The 9,137-nt window shown below is 38.8% G+C and overlaps 1 long non-coding RNA gene across 1 annotated transcript; it reads left to right on the forward strand.

The window, feature by feature from the left end:
• The first annotated feature begins 2,562 nt into the window (after positions 1–2,562).
• On the forward strand, positions 2,563–6,007 carry LOC111267352 (uncharacterized). Its single transcript, XR_002684549.2, has 2 exons — positions 2,563–3,222; positions 4,459–6,007. It is a non-coding gene; the product is annotated as an uncharacterized LOC111267352 (long non-coding RNA).
• The last annotated feature ends 3,130 nt before the right edge of the window (positions 6,008–9,137 follow it).

Raw genomic sequence — 9,137 nt, forward strand, 5'->3', positions numbered from 1 at the left:
TATCGGTACAACTAAAGAATTATTAAAGGTGACGCTGTACATATACCTTCTGAGATTATCAAGTTGTTGGTCTTCACATTTGCGCCCCCTACCTCAACTTTGAGTGCTTTAGATTTTTTTATTATGCCCTACATATATAAGAACATGTATTTATGATTGGAAAACGGAAAAACTAACCCGATGGAGGAAGCAACACAAGCATCTGCCTTACTGACGATTATTTGTAAATCTGCTAAGCTTAATTTCTATTATAACTGGCTAACTAATTCCGCTACACTTTGAACAAAGAATGTGTTACGGTTTAACAGCACGACACATGGCAGATGTGATGCTAGAAATATTAAAAAAAAAAACCTGCGAAGATCTATATGTACATAACATGTGCACACGTAGAAATACGAGCGTCATCAAATACACAACAAGAAGAGATAATCTGTAATGACGATAATGATACAACTACTATGACTAATTATCATAATGAAAACAACAACAGCTACTATGTAAAAAACAGTAACTTATATTTGCGCCAGTCGAACGCCCCTAACAATGTGAAGGGGTCGATATCACAGGGCTTCAAAATATTAATGGGCCCCATTATAGTGCGACTAGTCTTTGAATCGCGCAGGAGAAATTGAGCTGAGACTATCGAGAAAGAAAGTCTAGAAATTGAATCTATCGAAGCACATTGGCTACGGAATTACCGTTAACGTTCGAATGACGAAGTTACCTCTTTATGCAGGGTGCGTGGGCACTTCATTATTGGATGCAAGATGTATGATAAGGAATCACCGCCCGTTTATTCTAATATAAAAACAATATAAAACGTTGTGATGCAGAGATCCTATGCGATAACCTATCAGTATCCAAAAATTACAAGAGTGTTGGAGAAACAAAGTACAAACTATGTATGTCTAAACTGTATAAATTGTCATATACGGCCAGAAATGATGAAGTGGATCATACGAAAGGAGAAGTTAATATTTAACTTAATAATATGAATAATAATATAAATGAAGAAGTAGTCTGATTAAATTTAGGTGTTTTTTTTAGTTACTAGTTGTCTTAGCAAATATACTAAAGTTTTTTAGTATTACTTGCCAGAACTGTATACTACAACGATGGCTGTAGTGTCCACTCCCGACGACCGGGTGCTGCGATATGGAAGGCGGCAGAGCCAAGATTTCACATTTCTTGACCCGCTTTTGTCGCAATAATATCATTTGCCACTTTGCAGTCAGGCCGAAGAGGGGAACGGAGAGTACATGCGCTTCTGACCCCGGTCTTCCGTTGATTAATGACTCCGAGGAATTCTCCACTTAGCCGACATATGTGTCTTTCTTAAATTCCATGCATTCATAGTAACTAGCCTATAAAAACACCGCAAATGACCCACTGGTGCTGTTAGTGTATTTTTCTTTCTTTTCATCGAAGGGCCAAGGGGATGTATAATGCTTTCGTTAACTACTGACGCTGCTTTTATGGTGGCTTAGTGGCCTGGAGTCTGTCGGAGATCACCTTGCATTTTACGGGCAGCTATCGTAACCGATGCCACAGGTTTCGTTTTTAAATTTAATATTCGCCCCTCTAACTCGAGGGCCACTGATTCATTCTTTAGCGCACACCATGTCCGGGCAATCAGTGACAAGAGGCACTCGCTTATCTTTCAAGCAACTTAGTCGTATAACTTAGTATATTTGCGCTAAACTATTAAATGAATGTAATTTTTTCACACCTTTTAAAGGTACTACATTCATCCGTTAAATATGTTCTGCAAAGATTTAAAAAAAATTATAATCGGAAGGCAAAAAATTGATACCGTAATCTAAGTAAGCCAAAACATCCAGTTTATGCTCCTACAGTTTTTAGCGGGCCACTTAGGATGTGTGAAGCAAGAAGTCGTCATGAAAAAACATTATTCTTCCTAACCTAGTTTTTCTTGGGTGCATTGTATTAAATGATCGAACTCTCAATTTACGAAGGTAATAATTTGGTTATTTGAGAGAACTTCGTGAGGGAGCGCTCTCCTGTAATCCACTAAACGCAGAGCACGTACCTCTTGGAACGATATCCTGCTTAAGCTATCTTTTGAAGGGCGCTTTTGTGCTTAAATTATGATCTGAGTTATGTTATTATAGGTTCTTCACTCTTCAATACTCCTCTTCACCTTTGCAAACAAAGGGTTATTATAATTTAACTTCGGAAGATAATCGGTCGCGCACACCTAGTTCATTAGTTGATGACAGTTCAAATTATCAGAAGCACAAATGTCCGCGCGGATGATGTAGTCGCTGCTTGCTGGATGTCTAAAAAGCGATCCGGATGCTCCTGCGCTTTCTATTATCTGGCAAAAGCATATGTGCTTTCTGATGTCGGAAAACAACCCTGCAAATATAATGAATAGCTGCCTTTTCTCTTTTACCAAACCGATTTGTGACGCCAAAATTTAAACCAATTCTAAATTCACAGATGAAGTTATAGGGCAATTAAGCGCTGTTACAAGGGTATATAAATTCTTTTAGCGGGCTCAGTTAAATCTGTTATATTTTTTTCAGAATCATCGTTTTCGCATCTCCTTCTATCTCAACAGAAGTGAAATAAAAATTCTCCAAGTGTTGAAAGATTTTCTCAGATTGCACGATGACTTTTGATTCACCCAAGCCGTAAGAGCTGGAGACATGCCCGAGAAACATCAACCACCGATCAGATCGCCTTAGGACGCAGACCATTGGGGGCCAGGTCGTTGCAAGAGGCAGGCCCCCGAAGTGACCGGCACTACCTGTAACGGCGTAAGGTTGTGGTTTATCTAATCGTCGGTGTTGAACCAAGAGACGAGAGGGTTCGGCTGTAAAGGACCATTGTCGACGAAAAAAAGCTTAAAAGACGGGAAATACTAGACGTGCGACGTACGAGTAGGAAGTGGCCATATATACCATACGAAGTTACTACGTATTGTAAAGGCTGTACGAAGGGAAGGTGTTGGGAATACACTATGATGATCGACTTTGCACAAGAGCACCAGGACCGTTGTAAGATTGAACTAACAATGCGCAGCCGCTAAAGAGGCGGCCAGCCGAAAGGCGTTCCGTCAAATGCGCGAAATCACCCAGGCAACAAACTACAAAGGGCGCAGTTGTACGTGGCAGACACGAATGTTGCATGAACGCAGGATCGCTAACATTAATGACCAAGCGCTTCGATCAGAATATAAACAATAAGCAGTTGGTAAGTTGGGCGCAATTAGGGTATCAACGTCCGAGCCGCTAGCCGATCTATAACGAAGATGCGAAAAGTGACTTGACATTTGCTTATCAAGACTCGACGGATTTCGCTCAGTCATGCCCCGCCCGCCGCAAAGGATCGAAATAACTAAAATATCTATTCTAATTTTCCAAAGCGCAATCTGTGAAAAGTAACCCTTTAAATCAGCATTAATTTTATAATCACAAGTAACTTGGTATTCGTTTGTTGAGATCTGTGAGAGCCTCGTTCGGTTACGCCCTCGTAGAATCGAAATTATTAAGAAATGGACTGTTCAAGAGCCAAAAGTCATTGCATCAGCCATGCAACAAATATACACATTTGCATTGCTTAGCCAATGACGAGAGCAGGCTCAGTCTCTTCAGTAGTGCTGATTTATAGTATAGTGGTTGACCTAAAACGACTGTTACTTAGAAATAGCATTTCGAATGTCATTAATGCGCCATATACGATTTGCTCGAAATGCTAGGCGTCCTGTGGTAACGATCACAGTTGAGTGTCCATGTTGCTATATACTCTAAAGTAGCTGAAATTCGGTTATTGGCCATTTATTATAATCATTGTTATTATCGACTGCAAACAATCCGTGTTCCGGAATAATCAATGCAAAATCATTCAAGTGAAGTATGAAAATTTTCGCTTAATCCGGCAGCCCTATGTGTTAGATCTTATATGGTGGAAAAAGATAAAGTACCGTCGCGTTTTAATAACCATTGATTATAATATGTCTATGTGGCATTTTGTTTGTATATGACCTGTAGTTTACTTCTCTCACCTCTCGTAGTATCTGTATATATATATATATATATGCACATTTTACTTTCTATTAGCATATTCTATTTTTTTACTATATTTCGTATGTTTTACTACATCCCGTGGATATGTGCGCGACTGGCATTCGTTACTTGTTTATAATACCATTTACTTCTTAGTACTATTTCGTTATTATTCACTTTACCACAATGCAATGTCTCTTGTTGTGTGGCTGACTAGTCTTGTTCCTGCATTGTTAATTTTATGCCATAATTCCTATTAGCAAAGAACAAGAGCTTCATTTGAATCAATTTCTCTGGCTTATACTTATTCTGGTATTATATGTAAAGTGGTGTTTTTTTTTCGTCGGTATAACCCGCGTCCGTTTAAGGCCGGTTTATTTTTTTTTTCATAAAACTCAAAATAATCTACTTTCTATGTTTTTAGTTTTATGGCACCTGTCGGCGACACCAGAAATAAAACGGCTGGCTCCAAGCACAAAATGAAGTGTGCCTATGCCTGGGTTCGAACCTATACCACAACGTGTCCCTAGCATGACCAAACAAACGCTACGCTATCACGGCGACATATTCGCGCACTCTACGGTTTTCCAACGAACCAAACAATTAAAAATTAGAAAATGTGATTTTCCTAGTATCATGACGCTGGTAGTAATAGCATTACTTTTTGCTTGCTCTAAAATCATACCTGTCAGGTTCCTTGTAAATAATGTAACGTTTATCTTTAGAGTATAACAACAATATTTTCCTTGTAATTAGAAAATTATCAACCTGTTGACTTCGCAATACATCGCGAGGAGTTGACACAGAATCTCTATAGCAACTAATATATGAGAGCACATTTTATTCGATACAGCTGACGCAAAGACTAATGAAGCGCATTATATCAGTGAATACGTGCCTATCCTTAGGTTCGGTGAAAAATAATTACTATGATAGATGTGCGACGCGCAAAATATTTCTGTTTGGGGTAAACTTTGTTTATGCACACAGTTCTATTAAAGGTATGAAACCAATTTTTTTTTAGTCAATTGCAATGATGTGTGTACTCAGGGTGGGCTGTGAGGCGAAGAGGCATCGTTTCGCAAAGAGAAGATAGGCACCATCTTCCGTTTCCCATTTCCAGGAAGAAAACGTGCTCTTGAATTCGACAAAAGACTTAGCTGACCGCTTTCTTTGGTCTGCCCCATGTGTCGTGTAATATTCGATATTCGCATCTCGCGGGTGCGTACAATCATAGCGTTGTTCCGAGGTAGTAGGTTTATCTGTAGGCTAAATGAAAGATAAAGCGCTTATGCATGGTGTATATTGTTAGCCATATTTTCGAACACTCTACTTCTAGGTAATGTCGAGGATTTTTATAACAAGGATTCACTATGAACGTTACCGTCTGTTAGTTTTCAGAACAGAAAGACGAGTTCTTTTGTACAGCACGGCGATATCTCCAGGACATGTTTATATTATGTTATACGGTGTTGCACTTTAAATACGGTCACGAGTTTTAAGATTCACTGCCTAATCTCAGTACAGTGTGTAATCATCACGTATGCTTGTCGAAAATATGTCACTTTTTTTGTGTTATGAGCGTTTCTGTGTAGTGTCAACGTACTTATTCATCGGCGGTTTTTTAGCGAAGGTAACGAATACAAAATATTCAATGACAAACATTTTGTGTATGTGTAGAAAAACTGATTGAGGTACTTCAGCCTGATCGCTTTTTTGGTACTTTTTTTTGTCCAGGTTACGTGGAAATGCAGTCCGTAACAGTGCATTGTTAATAGTCATTGTGCTTGCCGTAACAGAATGGTAAACGCAGTGCCTTTCAGAGCAATGAGTCTTGTGATCACGTATAAGTAAGACATATCGACAATTATGTATATTTGCTCTATTTCAAGTGCCAATTAAAAGGGAGCTTCAATCGAGTAGACTTAGAAACGCTGCGTATAAGTCTAATAAAATATAAGAACTGTTGATAACGAGTTTGTGTTCATATCAACTTACACTCTTCTGTAAGGATTATGTACTACTTCAGACCGTCATATATACATATATAATGTGGTGTTTACAATAGGGAAGGGCGTCTATTGTTTTGTTATACAGCTTTTTACAGCTTGTTATACTCCTATAGTAGATTCATTATACTCAAGGGTGCACCCCAGATTCCAAAGGTGGTGCTCCCGGTCAGTAGGGGATAGACAAAATTATATCAACTCCATTAGGATAGAAAGAAGAAAAAGAAAGAAATTAGGCCGCATCTAAAAAGCAATTCAGAAAAAGAAATTGCGTGTATAAATATGTTGTGTGCCGATTCTCCTTTAAAGCGCTTGTTGCTAAAGCCAACTAACAGATACAACAGCTGGAAAAATCCACATACAGGATATATACTTTGAAAGATAAGGCATAAAACTGTCAACGGGGTACAAGAGTTCGCAACGACAATGTCTGTCCCTTAACTTCCTTTGACAGTCCAGATTGCAGGAAATAGTAGTTCATAGACACGGAAGGACTGCCGGCATTCAACTTGTAAGCGAACATAGACTAGTATCACCGCAAGTATAAAAGTCGATGCAGTTATTGTATATTGGTTATTTGTATTAATATGTATAATTGGTCATTTATATGTGACAATCACAGAAATTATTGTCAAATACTTCCAATATCATTTCGAAGTAAAACTATTACCCAATACGATTTACTCACCCGATTCTAATCACTGGTTCTTGATAAGTTAGTAATATGTAGAGGTTGGGAGTCAGCCCGTCTTTCTTACTGGAAAGTTTTTTTCGGATATATTCCGTTAAGCTGTCAAATTGTAGTTACACGTACAAAATTTTCCGTCCGAAATTTTGTGTGATTTGGATTGTTTGATTTTCTGCAGATTCAGTCTTGAAGGATGAAATTCACGAAGTTTTTTTTTGCTTATTATTGAACGTAAGTTAAACTAATAAAGAATAAAATAACCAGTTAGTTTTTCTAGCATAGTTACGTTCGTCCCAAAAATCCTTTTTTAAAACAGACTAAAAGATTGCCGTCAGTAAAGTCAAGGTACCTAATTGTATCGCATGGCCACTTTGGGGTTATGTCGGCCTTTTTTTTTTCAATTTATTTCAACCATGTATGAGATTAAATAATATCGCCAAAAGTATAAAACATTTGGGTAACTTCGGTCTTATACTACCATTAACCACTGATAATTCTTTATACCAAGATCATGGTTAATAGCGATAGTTACACAAGCCTAAATGAGGGTAACTTAGCTTCGAAGGACATTGTTGTTGACAGTCTCCCTTAACTTTTCACACAGATGTAAACCAACACACAGATGTGCCATTCCCAATCTGGATTCCCATTGCCCTATTGTAGACAGTTTTTGATATATCAAGTTTGGCATTCCAGTAAAGGTAGAAGCACCCTGATGGCGGTTAGTTACTTTTGGACAGAACGCTCTAGGAGAAAGCCAAGTCTTTGCAAATAAGAAACTTCATGCTTCTCATCTTATTGAACGTTAGAAACGCATTTAACACGACGAATTGGGAAGTAGAAACAAGGGCGCTGGAAAGGAAGGGGACATGTAGTTACATGCAGAAGCTGATATCCCTATATCTTAAGAAGAGAGTAGCTGACACTGAAGGTGGCAAAAGGAATCTTTATGCCGAAATATCTCAAGAATTTGTTCTACGCCTCAGTAGTAGCTCCTATAAGTTAGCCTACAATGACGCCTTAGATAAGCTAAAGCTGGTCAATTTGCGTTACTTATGCTAAAGATCTTGCATTCATAGTCTTATAGGATAGGGCGAATGTAGCTAATCATAACAAAGATCTGGGTACGGAATACTTTTTGAGGAGTCTTCGGAGAAGAGCGAATATATTTATTAGGTAGGGAGTAAACATGCACCAGATGCACGAGTGTAATATTGAGGTAAAAAGGAAGGCCAAATACCTAGAGATTATCTTCGAAAAAGGCTTAACGGGCACAGTTTTCTCGTCGAATACGCCATAAGCCAAGCTATGAGATCCGTTGCATGTCTAGCGAGACTCACGTAAAGGATGAACAGGGTAATGGAAGACTAAAGACGCCTTTTAGCTAGAGTGGCTAAGTCGGTCGTATTCTACGCGTCTCTAAGTTGGACAAACATGGCCTGTGCTAGCAACAGAAATCGAAGGATCCTGGTGGCTCCAGAAAGAGCGGTCGCGATAAGAGTTATCTCACAATATCGTTTTTAAAAAGAAATTCTTAGTTCCTGCAGAGGTGCTACTACGGGTCTCTTTGGCTGACGAAAGAGCCAAACCATACCTTGATCATGATTCAGATATCACAACGGCATGGACAGCTTCGTTTTAAAGGTGGCAAGCGCGATTATCAAGAGAAGAGTACAGACGAAGGAATGGATTAGATCTCTGATCCGAGATCTGAAGTTGCGGTATGCGAGGCTTTACGTATTTCGCGCGCACGTTACGTGGTCAGGAACGGAAAATAGGCGCGGACTAGCTTAAGAAGGCAGTTCTCGAGAAAATGGAAGAATAAACAGAGCCACTTTATTTTCCTCACTTTTTAGGGACTCTGAAGTAATGTAATAACGTCGGACCTCCTGGGGGCTGAACCGAATATAGTAGTTTGATGAACACTTTTTCGGATGTTCCTAGCTGAGAATTTTTTTAATCAGATTAATGGCGGACAGCGAGTTCCTCACTTCGGCCCACACAAGAACAATGAAATTTTATTTATTCACCTTCTGCTAATAGTAGCCAAAAACTTTATAGATGCAGGTCGACAACACAATATTCCAATATCAGGGAGGGTATATTGAATCACTTAAAATAGATTGTGCCATATCAATTAGTCTATTATAAGATTTTCTTGAATTTATAAAAATAATTTCAAAATTTTTAGGGCGGTTTGGCCCTTTGCACTCGTTGTTCCTCATCACATCCGAAGCGAACAAATTCCTACCAACATCCGCGAATTTTCGTTCTCAGTTCTTAAAATTCGTTTTGAAGGTTTCTCTTACTAGAAATTTAAAACAGCAACACAGGTCTTTCGACAGCAATGGCGAGTCGGCCAAAAGATACGCGAGGCGATTTCGGGTTATTAAGTGTAGTCCCAGT

Source organism: Varroa jacobsoni, unplaced genomic scaffold (assembly GCF_002532875.2).
Source record: "Varroa jacobsoni isolate VJ856 unplaced genomic scaffold, vjacob_1.0 scaffold_1172, whole genome shotgun sequence".
Classification (NCBI taxonomy): domain Eukaryota; kingdom Metazoa; phylum Arthropoda; class Arachnida; order Mesostigmata; family Varroidae; genus Varroa; species Varroa jacobsoni.